Here is a 12,968-nt window from a genome sequence, read left to right as displayed (position 1 = left end):
ACACACACACACACACACACACACACACACACAAATGGCAAGAAAACTGCTGAGAAGGGAGCTTATCCACTCTGAGCCCCTCAGAGTCCCTGGGGACAAAGCGGGACGGGCTCATTCAGGCCCGTCCACCAAAAGCCTGAGACTGGGCTCGCGGCATTAAACCAGCAAGACTCCATGCAAAGTGTCCGCTTGACTTTCTCCCAGTGATTCACAAACACAGCCTCGCACCCCCGAGGAGCAACCTCAGAGCCACACAGGGACAGACGGACGAGGTGCCCTGCCCGCTCCCGCCACGCAGAGGGCAGGTGGCCCGTGAGGCTCGGCGGCCAGCATTCCTGCCACCCTCAGGGATGCTCTGGAGGGAAAAGAAGCTCCGCTCAGATGTGCTGAGCCACGAAGTGATTCAGCACCGAGGGACACGTCAAGTTGGCACAGAAAGCCAGCACTTCTGCAATGTCAGACAAGCGCTCAGTCTGGGCGCGGGCTGGTGGACGGCGGCCTCTCCCATGTTCCAGGAACGCGCCGGACACAGCAGGACGCAGCCTAAGGCCTCTGCCACATGCTTCTGCAAACACGGGGAGCAACGCGGACGGACAAAACCCACCATTCTCTTGCTCTGCACCTGAGAGGCACCGGACCAGAGGCAGCCGGGACCCTTGTCAGCTGCCTAAGGACACGGTGGCCGTTTGGGGAACGAGCCCGTGCAGAGCTCAGCCACGTCCATCTCTGCCCTCCCTGCGGCGCTCACGGCCTCGGGTCGCTTGTCCACGTGCTGAGGTCCCCGGGCAGCGCTGCCGGGACTCGCCACTCCCCCGCGCGCGGCATCGCCGCTCCGACACGCGTGCGGCGCCTCGTGTGTGACACCGCTCTACAAAGTACCTTCACACGTGATGTTTTCTAACCCTCAGCAGCCCCTGGGGGAGCGACGAGGAGAAGAGGGCCACCACCGAGAGGCACGAAGTCACCTCCCGGGAGCCACTCGAGCCCGGGGCCCATCCCGCAGCTCCCACGGGGGAGGGCCGGTCACCTGCCACGTATCTGCACCGCGGGCCTTAACCAACAGGGGACAGCGTCGCTTACGCTACAGCCTACTGCCGCAGTGCACGGTGAAACGCAGGGACAAAGCCTTAGCAGGCTGGATTTCAAAACGGGAAAATAAAGTGGAAATGAGAAAACCAGTAGGCACCTAGAATGGTGTTATTCTTTCAGGCGGTACTGGCGTGAGCGGGAGGAGGCGTGCTGTCTTCGGGGGTAAGCCGGCCACAGGGGTCGTTAGTCTCTGGCCGTGAGGACCCTGGCCCGGCGATCCCCGGGGGGACGTGCCCTCAGGAAGCCGAGCAGGGAAGAGCCGCGCACGGTGCCCGCCGGACCTCGACAGGGAAACAGAGCAGCTCTGGTGCCGCCAGCAGGGCTGGCTGCAGGCGTCGCTGTCCACACAACGGGGTCAGGCACGGCCCTCGCGGTCTTCACCCAGGGACAGGGGCAGACGGCAAAGGTCAGCAGCGTGACGAGAACCAAGGAAAGTGGGCCGCAAAGACGGCCTGGACGACGTGGTCCACGTGTGGGTATATGTGAGCGTATGTGCGTGCGTGTGAGCACACGTGTGCGTGCGTGTGAGCACGTGTGTGCGTGCGTGTGCGTTCCGACTCAGACTCGGGATGGGGAAGGCCTCCTGGTGAAGTGAGAGGTGCCAGGTGCAGCGCGCCTCGGGGGAGAAGCCGGGAGCAGGCTGGGGGACACCGAGGACCAGGAAGAGGAGGAAGCGTCGGTGGGGCGTCACCACGGGGGCTGGAGCCACGCAGTGACAGGGGCGGCACCGGGGCTACTGACACAGAACCTCGATGCGCCCTGGGGAAGGAAGCCGGTGGGAGTAGAACTGGAGGCCTGGGGACCTTTGGGGGCACGGGAGCAGCCCGCGTGTGGCCTGTCTCGGGGGGAATCGGTGAGGTTCCACGAGGGACAGTGGGGGTTTGGGGGAGAGACACGGAGGAAGGGGTCACGGCAGGGCAGGGGCCTGGCTTGGACACCAGCGCGGTGACCTCACTGCAGGAGACGGGGAGAGGGTAGGGGTGTTTCACAGCTGTGAGTGGACAGGGGGGCCCTGCTGAGATCAGGCGCCTGGGCTGAGGACACACAGCCTGCGGGGAAACCTGTGGACCTGGGGTTTAGGGCTCGGAGCTGAGAGGACAGCAAGCTGGGGTCACGGCCTCGCAGGTAATTAAAATAACAAGGAGCGACGGGAGGCCCCTGGCAGACACGACCTCAGGCAGAGCCCCCCAAATGACACCATTCCAGACGCTTAACGGTCTTTCCCTTCACGTTTAGTTTCCTTTTTTAAAATATTTATTTATTTATTTAATTTATTTTGGCTGCACCAGGTCTTAGCTGTGGCACGCAGGATCTTCACTGCGGCACGCGGGATCTTTAGTTGCTGCGTGCGGACTCCTTGGTTGCGGCCTCCACGCGGGGATCAGTTCCCCAACCAGGGATCGAACCCAGGCCCCCTGCACTGGGAGCGCAGGGTTTTACCCACTGGACCACCAGGGAAGTCCCGACATTTATTTTCCAGTTTTGAAATCGGACATGCTAAAATGTATTAACCATCTTAAAAAACACGCCCTTTCACTTTTACTGGCATATACTGCACACTGCACATGTATGGTAGTTTTCCAGCTATCAAAAACGTCATTTGAAGAAAACTGTTTGGATGGTGGCTTAGTCTCCGGTTCTAAAAAAGCAGACACCACCTCAGTTGTACGGATGACAGAGAAGTTGACGGGAAGTTAAGTTCATTGAAGACAAAATCTGAGACAGGTTTTGCAGTTGTGTCCCAAACTAGTTAAACCGCTTGATAAAGATGTGCACTGGGAGGGAGGGGCCCCCGGCTTTAAGCTCCCCGGACACCACAATCGTCTTCCACCAGGCAGTTGTGGGCCAGGATAAAATTTACCCCAAGTTAGCTTAGTCACTTAAGTATACTCGAACCTACGGCATGCCTTAACTTTCATTATTGTTTATTCATCAGGATTTGTATCGATTCACCTTAGCAATCTCTTCAAGCTCAGAGTTTTGTTTTGGGATCATTTTCCTTCTTTGTCAATGATGTCTTCAGAAGTCCCCTTTTATGAGTCCAGAAAATTAACCTATAATGGTTCCAGATCAGTCCCACTCCTGGGCTCCTGGCAGAAGCAGGCAGAACTCCTGAAGGCAGAACCTGTCCAGGGAGATGTGCTCCAGGGAATCTGCAGACAACGTCCTCCTGAATACAAGATCACAGTCCAAGTTACGAGGCACACGAGAAACTAGCTTCAGGGAGCGAGAGGCAGCATGACAAACAGTGGAATTCAACCCCCAAGACATTTAGACTTCGGTATTATTTGGGGTGCTATTATTACTTTGGCATTATTCTTTGCAGCATATAGAATAATATGCTTGGAGATAAAAAAGGAAATTGAAATATGTGCAAAGAAAAGAACACCAAGCAAGAGAAGAGGTGGGTTTGGAAAGAACCACAGAGAACGTTCGAGAATGAAAACTATAATCACCGAAATGAACAGTTTAATGAGCAGGTTAAGCAGCAGATTAGACAAGAGATGAAGATGGAGCTGGAAAACTGGAAAGGAAAGCTGAGGAAATCACCCAGAATGTGGCAAAAAAAAAAAAAGACTAAAAGGCAGACATGAACAAGAGTTGAAGAGGCTTGGAAGATGGTGTGAGAAAGTCAAGCATAAGGTAGAAGCAAAATTCAACAAAAGAATGGCTGAAATTTTTCCAGAATTACTGAGAGACACAAAACTTTATCCTCAGGAAGCACACTGACTCCAAAGCAGGAAAATAAGAAGAAATCCACCCCAGAGATGCCACCATGAAATTGAAGCCTACTGGATGTAAAAGGGACCACAAACACAGCAGAGAGGAAACACTACTGATGCAGGAAGGACAGCGGAACTGACAGCGGGTCCCTGAGACAGGAGGAGGTGACAGGGTGTAATCCACGTCTCAGAGAACGCCAGTCAGAGCCACACGGACCATGTCCTCTGCCCACAAGGCTTCTGAGGTGAAGTCAAGAGTAAATATATAACCTAAAATCCCAGTGCATTTAGAAAATAAAAGTACCTCTGTATCACTCATGGGTCATAGAAGAATAATGAAGGATTTTTAAATGCTCAAAAACTCAAATACTGAGCAATGACATTACTGCACACCAAAATATACAGGACACAGGACAGGAGAAACAGGAAGGAAGGTTATAGCCTTAAATGCTTATGATAGAAATAAAGTCTGAAAATTAAGAAACTATGCTTAGAAAAAATAAAAAAGAAGTTAAGCTTTCAACTCAATAACCTGTAAAGGGAACACCAGGAAAGAAAAAAAAAAAAAACCCAGAGAGTGTAGAAAGATACGATTACGACGAAAGGATAAATTAATGACACGAGAACCAAAGATGTGTTGGGCAAGATCTATAAAACTGAAAGTCAGCTCTTTGCGAATGGCAATGAAACAGAGAAGCCTCTGCTAAGATGAATCAACAAAAAAGAAAAGCAAAGACATTTTAGGAGTGAAAGGGGGAGCTTAATGTCAGATACAGTAGAGATTTAAAAATTAAGAAAATATTATGACTTTTGTACCAAGAAACTGACAAGGTAACTGACATGGATACCGGGGTAGACGGGTCTAAGACGACCCCCATGGTTCACACCCTTGTGTAACCCGCACCCTCGAGGGTGGGCTGGACCTGGTGACTGGCTTCCAACAAAAAGTGGACAAGAAAAGTAGTGGAAGGTGGCATCCGAGATGTGGTTTACAGCACTGAGACTGCGTCTGGCTGGTGCTCTCTCGCCCTCCCTCTCCCCCTCTCACTCTCACGCTGACGGACAAGTTGCCAGGTTGGGGAGCCCTCAGAACAACTGGCAGCGACCTGAATCCTGACAGAAACATGAATGAACTTGAAGAGGGATCCTTGCCCCGTGGCGCCTTCAGATAAGACTGCAGCCCCAGGCGACACCTTGGTCACTGCCCGTGAGGGACCCCGGGGCCTGAGGACCCAGCTAAGCTGAGCCTGGATTCCTGGACCACAGAAACGGTGAGATGGTAAGTGTTGCTGACAGCCAGTAAGTGTTGGGGTCATTTGTTATATAGCAACAGATCACTAAGGCAGATCACTCCCTAGAAAATAATACCAAATCTTATTTTCAAAAGGCCGGAAAAGCTGAACAGATCTGTACTATTAAAGTAATCGACCAGGAGGTAAAAGTCTGTCTGCGCGAAAACCAGGCCCAGACCAAGAAATTATGTAAGAAACGCATAACCTCGGTCTCACATAAGCTCTTTTATACCACAGAAAAGGAGGCAATACTGTCCACTCGTATGATGAGACCAGTATAAGCCAGCACCAAACCCAGACAAGACGGGGACAGTATAATAAAGGACAATTACAAGCCACGCACACTTCTAAACAAAGGTGCAACAAATTCTAAACAAAATATTAACAAACCGAACGCGGTAATGCGATACAAAATAATATATCATGGCCGAGATGGGACATTTCCAGAAAAGCAAGAAAATCTACTCATGTACTTCACCAAATCAACCTATCAAAGGAGAAAAATCTCATACAATCAGCTTAATACATGCAGAAAAAGTCTTTGATAAAACATTTTCAGTCAAATATTTGTATAAACAAGACAACTTTCTTAACCGGAAAGGGGGCATCTAAAGAAAAATAAGCATTCTCTCTCTCTCTTTCTTTTTTATAATTTCATTGTTGTAAACAGGTAACATAATCCAAGGAGGTAAGTAACACACTGTGGCCCCTCCCGCTGTACCCTCCCACCCCTTACATGAAGTCTTGAGTCTCCTCCCAGTACGTCGTCACTTCAATACAAGAAATTTGAAGAGGTGTTCTTACCGCACCCCCCCGCCCCGGTGCCTTACGCTTCGCCCTAACCCCGGCCTCTCCCCCAGCAGTGTCCCCGGGGCCGTTCGTAAGCAGTGCTGCTGGGGACACCTTGCCCATACTGGGGGCGCCCAGACGTCCCGGGGACCACGTGCCAGGGGCGCCTAGAGGTGAAAGCCCCCTGTGCCCACACGGCCCGCCAGTCCACACCCACACCTGCGCTCCATCGACGCACGTCCGTGCCCGCACCTGGCCCAGGCACTCTCTCTACACTCTGGCTCCCCGGCTGCGGCAGGCCGGCATCTCACTGTGGTTTTATTTTTGCGTCTCTCTGCTGACCCATGAAGGTAAGTCTTGAATCTCTTCTCCTCTTATTTCCTTCCATCTGTTTGCTCCTTTGTTCCCAGGAGGTGCCATAGGAAGATTCTGAACTAAGCGGCCTCCGTGTCTGTACCAACACCAGACGGGAAAACTGAGCAGCATTTCCTGAAAATCAGGAATAGGACAAAAACGCCCCATCACACTTCCATTCAATACGGCCCTGATGGCCCTGGCCCAGGCAGTAAAACAGGATGGAAAAAGGTTAAAGGCATAAGGAAGGAACGAAGCCATCACCATTCCCTGTCTACGCAGGAAATCCCCGAAATCTAAATTATAAGAAATAGAGATCGGCAAGGTGACTGGATATGAAATCAATATGCAAAATCAACTGCATTTCTGTTCAACACCAACAAGAGTTAGAAATTTTTTTTAATAAAAAAATAAATTTTAAAAATACCACTTATGAAAGTAACAAACATAATAAGGACACCTGGGAATAAATTTAACCACAGAGTCTAAGAGAGTATACTTATAGTATATACAGGGCCTTATTAAAAGCCATTTAAGAAGATCTACATTAGTTGAGACACACCACGTTTACAGCAGGAAGTCTTAATACCATAAAATAGAAATTCCCCTCAACTGATCTATGGAATTGGTGCAATTTCCATCTAAATCCTGACAAAGTTTTTCATGAAACTTGACAAGCTGATTTTAACACAGAAAAACAAAGAGCAAGAATAGCCAGGCGCCCTAGAGAACCCAGGTGGCAGGGGGGCGGTAGGGGGGGAGGATGTCCAGACAGCAACGGGGGCGGGTGCCACTCACGCAGACACACGGACCGGCAGGACAGAGAAGCCAACCGAGGGCACTGGACGCGCGGCCGCAGTGGCACAACAGGTCAGCAGGGCAAGAGGACTGACCGGCTGAGGCTGGTGTCAGGACAACTGTTCTCCACATGGGGACAGAGCTCCCTACTCGTCACCACAGAGTCCACTCCCGAGGGACTAAGGGCTTCAGCGTGGAAAGCAAACGTTACAACCTCTACGAGAAAGCACAGGAGGACACACGAGTGACCCCAGGGCTGGGAAAGACTTCTCAGCAACACTCGGAAGGCCACAAAAGAAAAGATGGATAAACTCCACATTAAATTAAGAATTTCTATTCATCAAAATAAAGTAAAAAGACAAGACACGGCTAGGAAAGGTACCTGATGAACACATTACAACAAAGGATCACCACCCTGAATACATAAGGAAACATGTCCTATAGAATTATATGTAAGGAATACGTATGAAAAAGTTATCACCTAACAGGAAAATGGGTGAAGGAATTCACAGGGGAGGAAACACGTCTACCAGTAAATATAGGGAGAGTATCAACCCCATCTACCAGGAAGCGCAAATCAAGGCCACGATCAGACAGGAACATCTTGCATCCAATCTATTTGCAAAAATTAATGACAATACCACGTGCTATGGAGTATGTGAGTCCACTTACACCCTTAGTCTGAGTCTTTCCCATCACTCTGGGAAACAGCCCAGTGTAAATATCACTGTGTAAATTTTAACCTGCCTGGACTTCCCCGCCCAGTGGTCCCATTCTACACGTGTAACAAGAGGCGTGGACACAGAACATGCCATCAAAACAGAGCAAGATGAGGAGTGCCTTCTGGTAAAAGTCCCGATGCATTTTGTAAACATTACTTCATCTTTACACGGACCTCAGGAGGGCCTCCTGCACGTACTTGGAGACACACGGAGTTCCTCTGTGCCCAGACTGACACCTCCCTGGGTACCATCTTCTCTTTTCCTCTACCCAGCATCACGTAACCCCATCCTGTTTCCATCAGCCATGGTTGAGATAAGAAAGACAGTTCTTTTGGTTTTCACCTGTACATAAAGTCTTGGGTTTCTGTTATTCTTGTTTTGCTTCTCTTGCATGCATTTTGAAAGTGCCCATTTAGACCTCATTTAATTGGCTCACTTACTTTATTTTGAAAATTAAACAAATATTGTAGACCAGAGGTTGTAAAAATAGTGGCCCAGAGGCTAAATTCAGGCAGGAACATTTTTTTCGTTTGCCTGCAGCTTGTTAAAAATAAATAATTGCATAGAAAGACCTAGATTTTTGTCTTGTCTCAGCAGATCAAAGAGCTAGTGACTTTGGTCCCGTACCTGCCTGGCATGTCTGCTAGGGGTCCGTGGCTGGGGGTCCGGGGCTGGGGGTCCGGGGCTGGGGGTCAGGCAAGGCACATCCGAGAGAAGAGACGTACAGTCATCGCTCATCGGCTCGGCCACCCCTGCCTGGCCCTTGTTAGATCTGTGTCTACAGCTTTCACATATAGCTTTGTTTACCAAAGTAGTAGAACCATCTATACCCAATAACTCACTAAAATTTAAAGAAGTGCCAGGTACAAAGCAGTTGGGACCCCAGGAAAACACCCTGTTGGCTTGGAGCTAGAACCGGACCGCAGGCCACCAAAGCATCTTCTAACAAATGTTCTAGAACTGAAGTTACGGTAGTTAGTGCCTCGATTTAGGAAGCTGAAAATAGCTGTCGTGTGCGCTGACACGCGTGTGCTCTGACCTCTGTCCCCCGTCCAGAAGCGCTCTGCTTCCTTTCATCGCTGGACACTCACTTTTGTGTACCAGCTCACCACTAGTGATAGCGAAGGAGCCCAAATAACAGCTCAAGGGGACCTGCCAGACTGCAGGGCTTCTCCTAAAACGAAACCAAAACACTGCCGGGGACCAAGGGACTATTCACGGTTTGGGGTTGTTTTTACTGTTGCGATGATTTATTTCTACTTTTGTGGATTCCAAGTCACTAAACTTTGTCTCTGAGGCTGTCAGGGTGCTTTGACACCCAGACTCCCCTCAGGAGAGAACCTGCCGCCGGGCGTTGGGGGGTGCCTGCCGTACCTGGCTGCCCGAAGGGCGGGACCCAAGGACCCCAGGCTGACTTTCTCAGAGCCACATCCTCCCAGGCCTCCCCGCTCCCTGTCCCCTCACTCAGGGGTCGGATCACCCCCTCCAGCCCCTCCCTTCAGCCCCCACAGCGTTCCCCCGGCCGAACCTCCTGCACGTCCCATCTTGGCGTCCTCCTCACGCGGAACCCAAACAGGTGACGGCTTCATCTAACAATCTGACTTGTCTTATTTTGGCAAAAATCACTCCTAGCAAGCCATATTTTGGAAGGTACACCAATTGATTAATTTCTCTCTGAACATAAGGATGATGTGTATCTTCATTCATTCATTCAATCAATCACTCCAATTAGCCTGGGACGATGGTCTAATTAGAAATCAATGTATGAAAAGCATAACCCAATCATCAGCACATTCTTTATGTTAAGAGTCAATAGGCAGCTCTTCACTTTACTGCCACTGAGCGGAAAATGAAAAGCTGAGCACAGATGAATCTGCATAAATGGAATTTCTTTCTTCCCCAGGCAACGTCATCGCTAGCGTGTACCTGTTTCTATCGTCTTCAGCGGGGTTTTCCGGGCCCCAGTCCACCAGGTCTCGCCTCCTACAAGCAAAAAGGTTTTTTTTAAATGAATACTTCTGTGAAGCCAGTCACTGAGTTTCTGCTTCAAAAACGCAGATTTTCATAGATTGAGTTTTCTGAGCACCGCATTGGTTTGGACTCAATGAGACCTCGTTGGAAATCTAGATGCATCACTTGCCAGCCGAGAGACTGTGGCCAATCTCTCCCACCTAGTCCTCCAACTGTGTAATGGGGCAATACCCTGTCCTCACAGAAACAACATGATGAGCCCATCAGATGCCTCATGGAGATGCAATAATTGGAGCTGTTGTCATCAGACTAGACGCAAAGCAGGGACACACTGAACGTCAGCATATACTTATAAGGTTTTCAGGTCAGCAAACCGAGTGATGAAGAGAAAAAGAGCCCCCCGTTGCTGGAGCTCTGGAATTCAGTCCCCCCCCCACAGGGGTGCAGCCAGCGGGGCTCACAGGCCCCGTGAGAGCAGATGGGGTAAGGGTGTCCCTCACTGCAGCTTCTCACTGCTGGTCACGGTAGAACTCACTACCATCCTTCTTATCGCCGCTTTCATTCCCCACCCACTTTCAGAGAGAACTGAGAAGGGCCACATCAATGATGCATGGCCTCCCGGGGCCACCTGAGGACAGGCCTCTCGGCTGCTGGCAGGCAGCTCCCACCAGGAGCGCCCAGCTTCAGCTTCGGTTTTTAGTCCTGCGTGATGCAAAGCGCTCCTGCCTGGAAGGAGATTGCTGCCTGTCACATACTGAAGGATACAGTTTCTTTCAACACTAATATTTAAAATGTATCCTATCTGTGACCTTCTGGCTGCACTCGCGGAAAGACATGGCGAATTAAAGCGCAGCGTCCAGGGCCAAAGGCTCCAGCCCTGCAGCGGGAACTCGGGCCAACTTTCCCCGGGCATCTGCCCCTCCGCCACCAAAGAGGAACACAGATGCCGCCCCCAGATGATCCGTGTTTCGGTTTCTAGCACTTTGCTCCACAAAGATAATCAGGACGTCGTGAATTCTTCTAAATAACTAAACGAGAGACCGTCCCAGGCTGAACCACTCATGGGTTTGCCTAAAATCCAGCATTTTGAAATTAGTAATTTAGGATTAGTTTAAGATTATTACGAAGTGGTTTTAGAAACAACAGATTAAGTCAGAGTCATTTCGCTTTACAATGTGAATCAACTCATTTAAAACCTCAAGCATTCCTTGGTTAACCAAAAGTAAAATCCATGAAATTTCCAAGCAATTGTTTTACAAAATTCAGTCCAATCTGACTGTAACATACATTTCTCAATGAGAAGACTGAGTAACTAAAGATCTTATGTCATATAGTCAAATCATTAAGAAAGGAACAGGCAAATGCAGCCAATTGTATCCAGTGCTTTGCTCTATAAATATCAATCCGCCACAACTTGTAACAGTAAAATATTAGAGTTTCTGATGAGGCCCAAGAGAGGGAAGAAAAAGATGGAAGCAGAAGCCACTGCTTTTGCCCCAGGTGGACTTTGATGGGGTCAGGGGCTAACTGCTAACAGCGAGGGGCCGCCACTGATCTCCAATGAAGGCCCCTCTCGTGTCTCCCACGCTAGGTCAGGCTGAAAGCCAGGGGAAGATGTGTGTTTTCGGGGTCCAATGTGATCGGACGCGTTGACCACACCCTCCCCTCCACCCCGCCCCGGAAAACCCAGTAAATTGGCTCTTCTCAAACACAATTTCTGTTTCTCATTTTCCTCGTTTATATTGATTTCAACATTTCCCTCCTACCTCTGATTTGACCAGAGATAAAAGTGTTTCCAGACTTTTAGCAGACAGATGGGGCTGAGAAGGTGGGAGTCCATGGATCTTAGTTTAAATTCAGGCCACGCCGATTTGCGACCCAACCTTCAGGGGGTAACCAAACCTCTGGGTTTTCTCAGACCACTCTTTTCCAAGGGGGAAGTGCCATCAGAGGGGTCACATGGAAAGGGCTAACCCTGTGTATTAGGACCCACGCTAGTTAACGTGGGACGCTGGAGTAAAAATGGACAGACCAGATCACTTCGGTGGATGCACTTTTTCTAACTTCCAAAATAGACAACTGCTTTCAGTTTGCTTCCCTGGCCCTGGCACCTAGACGTGGGACAGGCACACGGACCTTCAGCCTGCAGGCCCGGGCGCAGCAGCATCCTCCCAGGAGGCGGCTTCTAGAGTCCACACCCTGGCAATGCAAGTGTCCCTCCTGCACCTCCCTTCACCTCCCACGACAGGGACTTTAACCCTGCTCCCGCACGTTCTCCAGGCCACTGCCCAGCCTCAGCCCTCTTGGCAGACATGCCTCCGCAGGCCCCACGCAGGTGTGGTGAGCAGCACACTCCGGCCAACACGGCCAGTCTGCGGGCCCGTGAAGTGTGGTTCAGAGCACCAAGGCCTGCCCCTTGCGCCCGCTGAACCTCAGCCACGTGTGGGGGCATTCCGAATGTCACTCACGTGTGTGTGTGAACGTCAGTCACATGTAGCACCTTTTTTAAAACAATGCAATCACCAAGATTCCCTCAGAGTGGCTGAGAAAGGGATATAGAAGTGAGTTGTAACAGGCCAACTCTGCAACTTTGAGGGAGAGGAGGGTGGAGTCAGGATGATCCGGAAAAGGGGGAGGGAAAGCAGTAAAGGAAATGATCAAATTAGAGAATGTTCAGACTCTCACTGAGATCCCTTATGAAGCTTTTAAACGGAGAAAACGTTGATTAGCAGTCCCTAAATGAGTACAGTCAGCCTGCAGAGCTGTAATTTGGAACACGTAGGGGATCCCCCCGGCTTAGTCCAACATCACTGGGCCCCTCAGCACACAGCCATCGCCAGGCCACCACACGCCGCTCGGGGTTTGGGATCTCTGGGTGGTTTCCACCCTTAACATGGGTGGCAGTTCTCATTCCAGTCTATCTCAGGGCCAACGGCCCACCTCATTTTTCCTTCTCATAAGATCATATTTCCTATGAAAAGGAACCTAACTGCTCTAGTATTCTCTTAGAGGAGACTGTATATAGTGTGCTTTAAAAAAAGTCTGGGGGGGGCGGTCCTCTGGTTAAGAATCCGCCTGCCAGTGCAGGGGACACGGGTTCGAGCCCTGGTCCGGGAAGATCCCACACCATCAGAGGGGTCACATGGAAAGGGCTAACCCTGTGTATTAGGACCCACGCTAGTTAACGTGGGACGCTGGAGTAAAAATGGACAGACCAGATCACTTCGGTG

General features: G+C 50.4%; 1 protein-coding gene across 1 annotated transcript in view; it reads right to left on the bottom strand.

Moving 5' to 3' along the window:
- Positions 1-9,755, bottom strand: part of AGPAT3 (1-acylglycerol-3-phosphate O-acyltransferase 3) — a 109,599-nt gene extending 99,844 nt beyond the window's left edge. Inside the window, exon 1 of the mRNA XM_024120301.3 lies at positions 9,694-9,755. The gene's annotated coding sequence lies outside the window, so the exon portion shown is untranslated. The remainder of the gene's footprint in view (positions 1-9,693) is intronic.
- Positions 9,756-12,968: the final 3,213 nt, after the last annotated feature.

Source organism: Physeter macrocephalus, chromosome 8 (genome assembly GCF_002837175.3).
Source record: "Physeter macrocephalus isolate SW-GA chromosome 8, ASM283717v5, whole genome shotgun sequence".
Taxonomy (NCBI): Eukaryota; Metazoa; Chordata; class Mammalia; order Artiodactyla; family Physeteridae; genus Physeter; species Physeter macrocephalus.
Note: the sequence above shows the minus strand (reverse complement) of the source record. Positions and strands in the feature narration are given on the sequence as shown.